The sequence below is a fragment of the Crocuta crocuta genome, unplaced genomic scaffold (genome assembly GCF_008692635.1).
Source record: "Crocuta crocuta isolate KB4526 unplaced genomic scaffold, BGI_CrCroc_1.0 scaffold391, whole genome shotgun sequence".
Lineage (NCBI taxonomy): Eukaryota > Metazoa > Chordata > Mammalia > Carnivora > Hyaenidae > Crocuta > Crocuta crocuta.
Window position 1 is genome coordinate 137,408 of NW_027529586.1, and position 6,296 is coordinate 143,703.

The 6,296-nt window shown below is 35.0% G+C and overlaps 1 pseudogene; it reads right to left on the minus strand.

Annotated features, from left to right (window-relative positions):
* Positions 1–5,141: 5,141 nt before the first annotated feature.
* On the minus strand, positions 5,142–6,058 carry LOC144229645 (olfactory receptor 4A47-like; annotated as a pseudogene).
* Positions 6,059–6,296: the final 238 nt, after the last annotated feature.

Consider the following 6,296-nt stretch of genomic DNA (forward strand, 5'->3'; position numbering starts at 1 on the left):
ATCTCGCGGTTCGTGGGTTCGAGCCCCACGTCGGGCTCTGTGCTGACTGCCAGCTCAGAGCCTGGAGCCTATTTCGGAGCCTGTGTCTCCCTCTCTCTCTGACCCTCCCCTACTCACGCTGTCTCTCTCTCCTAGAAATAAATAAAAATATTTTAAAAAAGTGTTTTATGAAATCATAAATTCCCATAAAACCCATCTCTTCCACTCCTAGGAACTTATCCAATTGTAATGGGAACTTACATTCATGCAAAAACCCATACATGAATATTTATAGTAGTTTTACTCATAACTTAAAATATCTGAAAATAACCAAACATCTTTTAACTGAAAAGGGGATAAACAAACTCTCATATATCTATAGGATGGAATAGTCAGCAATAAAAATGAATGAACTACTGATAAACACAATGAATCTTAAATGCATTATAGTAAGAGAAAGAAGCCATATTTAAAAGACTACATGCTGCACATGATCTTATATATAAAGAACCCTAAATGCTCCACCAAAAACTGTTAGAACTAATGAACAAATTCAGTGAAGTTGCAAAATACAAATCAACATACAAAAACCAGTTGCATTATACATACTAACAATTAACTATTCAAAAAAGAAATTAAGAATATCTCATTTATAACGCCATCAAAAAGAATAAATTTAACCAAAGAAGTGAACAATTTGCATCCTTAAAATTATATGACCTTCACTCGCCATCAGGGAAATACAAATCAAAGCCGCACTGAGATACCACCTCACACTGGTCAGAGTGGCTAAAATGAACAAATCAGGAAACTACAGATGCTGGCAAGGATGTGGAGAAACAGGATCCTCTTGCACTGTTGGTGGGAATGCAAACTGGTGCAGCTGCTCTGGAAAACAGTGTGGAAGCTCCTCAAAAAATTAAAAATAGAACTACCTTATGATCCAGCAATAGCACTGCTAGGAATTCAGCCAAGGGATACAGGAATGCTGATGCATAGGGGCACATGGACCCCAATGTTCATAGCAGCACTTTCAACAATAGCCAAATTATGGAGAGAGCCTAAATGTCCATCAATTGATTAATGGATAAAGAAGATGTGGTTTAGATATATAATGGAATACTACTTGGCAATCAGAAAGATGAAGTCATGCCATTTGCAGCAATGTGGATGGAACTGGAAGGTATTATGCTGAGTGAAATAAGTCAGTCAGTGAAGGAAGATATCATATGTTTTCACTCATATGTGGATCTTGAGAAACTTAACAGAAGTTCATGGGGGACGGGAGGGGGAAAAACAGTTACAGAGAAGGAAGGAGGCAAACCACAAGAGATTCTTAAATACAGAGAACAAACTGNTCATGGGGGACGGGAGGGGGAAAAACAGTTACAAACAGAGAAGGAAGGAGGCAAACCACAAGAGATTCTTAAATACAGAGAACAAACTGAGGGTGGATGGGGGTGGGGGTGAGGAAGAGGGGGAAATGGATGATGAGCACTGAGGAGGGCACTTGTTGTGATGAGCACTAGGTGTTTTATGTAAGCCAATTTGACAATGAATTATATTAAAAAGATTATATGACATTGATGGAAGAAATTAAAGATACAAATAAAAGGAAAGATATCCTGTGTTCACGGATTGAGAGAATAAATATTATTAAAATGTCCGTACTATCCAAGATAGTCTACAGATTCAATACAATCCTTATTAAAACTCCAATGAAAATTTCCACAACTGAAAAAAATCATAAAATTCAAAATGAACCCCAAAAGATGTCACGTATCCAAAACAAATTTGAGAAAGAAAAAAGCTAGAGACATCAGAAAATATATTACAAAATTATCGTAATCAAAAGCGCATGGTTCTGGCATAAAAACAGGTATGCAGACCAATGGAATAGAATAGAAAGCTCAGAAATAATTACATGTATATACAGTCAACTGATCTTTGAAAAGCAAGCCAGGAACATATTGTGGAGAAAGGAAAGTCACTTTGTGGTGCTGGGAAATCTGAATATCAACATGCAAAACAATGAAATTGGACCTGAACTATTGTTTGAATGTTTGTATTCCCCAAAATTCATATTTTCAAATCCTAATGTCCAAAGTAATGGTATTAGGAGGTGTGCCTTTGGGGGTGATTAGATCATGAGAGCAGAGCTCTCATGAATGAAATTAATGTCCTTATAAAAGAAGCTTGTTGGTGAGGATGTAAAAAAGGGGAAACCTTTATAAACTGTTGGTGGGAATGTAAATTAGTGCAACCACTGTAAAAAACAGTATGGAAATTCCTAAAATAATTAAAAGTAGAACTATTCCTATGACAAAGCAATCTTATTTCTAGGTATTTCCAAAGGAAATGATATCAGTATCTTGAAGAGACACCTGCACTCCCCTGTTCCTTGAAGAGTTATTCACATTAGCTAAGATATAGAAACAATCTAAGTGTCTATTAATGGATGAATGGACACAGAAATGGGGGCATATATAAACAGTGGAATACTATTCAGTCATAAAAAGAGGAAATTCTGCCTTTTGAGACATGGATGAATCTGGAAGATGTTAAGTGAAATAAGCCAAATACATTAAGGCAATTACTATATAACTTCATTTATATGTGATAGCAAAAAAAAAAAAAAAAAAGTCAAATTTATAGAAGCAGAGGAGACAATGTTGGTTGCCAGGGACAGGGGTTGGTGAAATGTTCAAAAACTACTAACTTTCAGTTATAAGATGAATAAACTCTGAGGATCTAACATACATCATGGTGGCTCTAGTTAATAATACTCTATTGTTTGCTTGAAGTGTGCTAAGAGTATATTTTAAGTGGTCTTACCATTTAAAAAAAAAAGAAAAAATTATGTGAGGTAATAGATGTATTCATGAGTTTGATTGTGGTAACTACTTCACAATGTATACATATATCAAATCATCACATATTACATCTTAAATCTATACAATTTCAATTAGTCAATTATATCTCAATAAAGATAGAAGAAAAAAGGGCTCTATCTGGATGATTCAACTCATATGACATTCTGGGAAAGATAGAACAATAGGGATAGAAATGGATCAGGATTGGCCAGGATCTAGACACTAGGGTATGAGGGGACTACAAAGATACATGGGGAAATATTTTTGGTGATGAAATATTCACATACTGATGGTGATGGTGGTTACATAACTGTATGTATTTGTCAAAACTTGGTAGAACTTAGACTAAAAAGGATGAAAGATATACTGTGAAGATTATATCTTATTTAAAAGTGGGGGAAAAAACAGATTTTCTACACTGAAACAGACACTTGAAAAATATAATAGAAGATCCTATTTGTAAAACAGCATAAAGAACTTACTCAAAAAGACCACATTTACAAAGAAACATACTAGGTCTATATGAACATCAAAGAAGGCTTGTTAAGTAAAAAGACCTACTCAGTTGTGGGTAAGAATTTTCGATTCTCTAAAGATATTAGCTCTTCCTAAATCAAATCATATTGAAATATTAATTAAACTTAGTTATTACTAGAGTAGCCTATTAAATTTTTATGTTAAAACATAAATATGAAAGAATAGACACAATTGTGATAAGGAATAGTATGAGTACTAGGCTTATCAGATATCAAAGTATCTTGTAAATAAAGTGCATTACATTGTGTTTTAAATAGCACATGAGTTAAAAAATAGAAAGTAACAGAGTATTAATTGGATCTAATCACATGCCATATTTTAGAATACAAACTTAGGATATCAAAGAAATGGGGGAAAAGAAGTATACATCTCTCCAAAAACCTAGAAAAAGAAATATAATTTAATCTCTAATAATTCCTATCAAAGTGTAGATGTATCAAAAATTTTAACTTAAAATACAAGACCCCAAAACAATGAAAAAGTTAATGTTGGAAAGCATGTGGAAGAATATTTTGTTAACACTGAAATAGAGAAAGATGTTCTGAGCAAGATACAATAGCCAAAGAAAGTATTAAGACATTTCATTATGTAAATGTAAAAATATTTCTACATGACCAAAAATATTCTGCACAGTATAAAAATATCCAAACTGAATCATATCCAAACTGAACATACACATAACTTCTTTAGTGCATGACTAAACTGTACACATCCAGATGGAAAAGATCAGCAATCAAATAAAACAGGTAAAAGTCATTAATAGATAATCCACAAAAGAGGAATATAATAATTTTAAACATATGAATAGATGCTCAAATTCAATTATAGTTATTGAATTTCAATTCAAGTAACAAATGAAACACAATTTCTTTAATCAGATTCTCAAATGCCATAAATGTTTGTCAAGCACGAGTTGCGTCAAGCACTGTACACAAACAGGTGTTTTCTAGACCGAGGGGAGTAGTGTCATCTGGTACAAGCTCATGGATGATATTCAGACAATAACTCTATTATCAACAATTTTAAATACACATACTAATTGATGGAACAATTCCACTTCTAAAACCTATTCTTGAATTTTTTGAAAAGACGTCACTGCAGAATTATTGATCATAGAAAAAGATTCAGTAACATATAAAGGACTGGAAACACTATTTTACTGTATCTTTATAAAGAAGTTTTAGGCAGTATGAGGAACCTGAGAATGAGTTACATCTATAGACTGATATGGAAAGATCTTCAGAGGCTGAGTAGCAAATGCACAATTTATACACAGAGACGTAAACACAAACACATATATGGAAATATGATTTATTAGCAAAAATTATTAATTGGGAAGTCTTAGAAACAATGATAATCTTATTATAATGACTATATATAGAAGAATAGGGAGACTATGGTGAGAGATGGGGAGGAAGTTTATTCCATATCATGTCCCCGTAGTATAGATTCTATTTTTAATATTTATTATTATCTATTATACTTTCCAATATATCTTAAAATGTTGGGGCACCTGGATGGTTCAGTTGGTTAAGTGTCCTTCTCATGATTTGAGCTCAAGACATGATCTCATGATCGTGAGACAGAGCTCCGTGTAGGGCTGCACAGAACAAGTGTAATGTTTCATTGATGTTTTCATCGCATGTTATTTATTGACTCCAACTGTGAAAGGATTTACAGTAAAAAAGACTTCAACATTTGAGGAGACTGGCTTTTCATGATGAATGATGCACTCATCGCTCATTTACTACTTCACGTCACCATTCTCCTCCACAGCTGTTTTATAGCAATTGTCATCTCAGAATTTCTCAGAGTGTAGATCAGGGGGTTCAGCATGGGGGTTATGACCGTATAAAACACACTCAATGCTTTGTCAATGGGGAAGGTCTTAGCAGGTCTCGCATACATGAAAATACATGGAACAAAGAAGAAGACCACCACGGTGATGTGGGAACCACAGGTCTGGAGGGCTTTCCGCTCCCTTCCAGACTAAGGTTCTTCAGAGAGTGCAAGATGACACCATAAGAGATGAGCAAGAGCACAAACACAGTAGTGCAGATCATCCCTCCATTGGCCACCACTAACAGCCCAATGACATACGTGTCGATACAGACCAGTTTCAATAAGGGGTACATGTCACAGAAATAATGATCAATGACATTGGGACCACAGAAAGGGAGACTATAAATCATGCTAACTTGAATTACTGAATGCAGAAAACCCCCAACCCAGGACACTACCAGCAGCACAACACACACCTTTGGTCTCATGACAACCAAATAATGCAAGGGCTTACAGATGGCCACAATGCGGTCATAGGCCATCACCAGCAGAAGAAAGACCTCTGATCCACCAAAAAGGTGCTCTGTAAATAGCTGGGTCATACAAGATTGGAAGGATATGGTATTTTCCCCAAAGAACAAGTCTGAAATCAATCTGAGGGAAATGCAAGAAGAATAAATGACATCCATAAAAGATAAGTTAGCAAGAAACAAGTACATAGGCGAGCCCAGGGTCTTACTGACAGCTATAGTCACCACAATGAGCAGGTTGCCCACCACGGTCAAAATATAGAAGAGTAAGAACATAATAGAAAGGACCTTCTGTTCCTTTCCATCCTGTGTGAGGCCCAGGAGGACAAAGTAGGTTATATTGTTTCTTGGTTCCATCCAGTCTGCAGAGGAGCTGACTTCCCACATTAGAAGCAGGTGATCTACAAAACAATGTGAGGGAAACTTTTAAATGCATTATAAGATTGTTTACTGGTTAATTCAATTAAAGAATTTAGAAGGACTACCTGTGAGTGTGGAGTGTTTTATAGATTCTGCAATTTCCAAATTGAATAAGCCATGGTTTCCTATACTCAGTGATAACATACATAATAATCACACCAATGTAATAAAAATA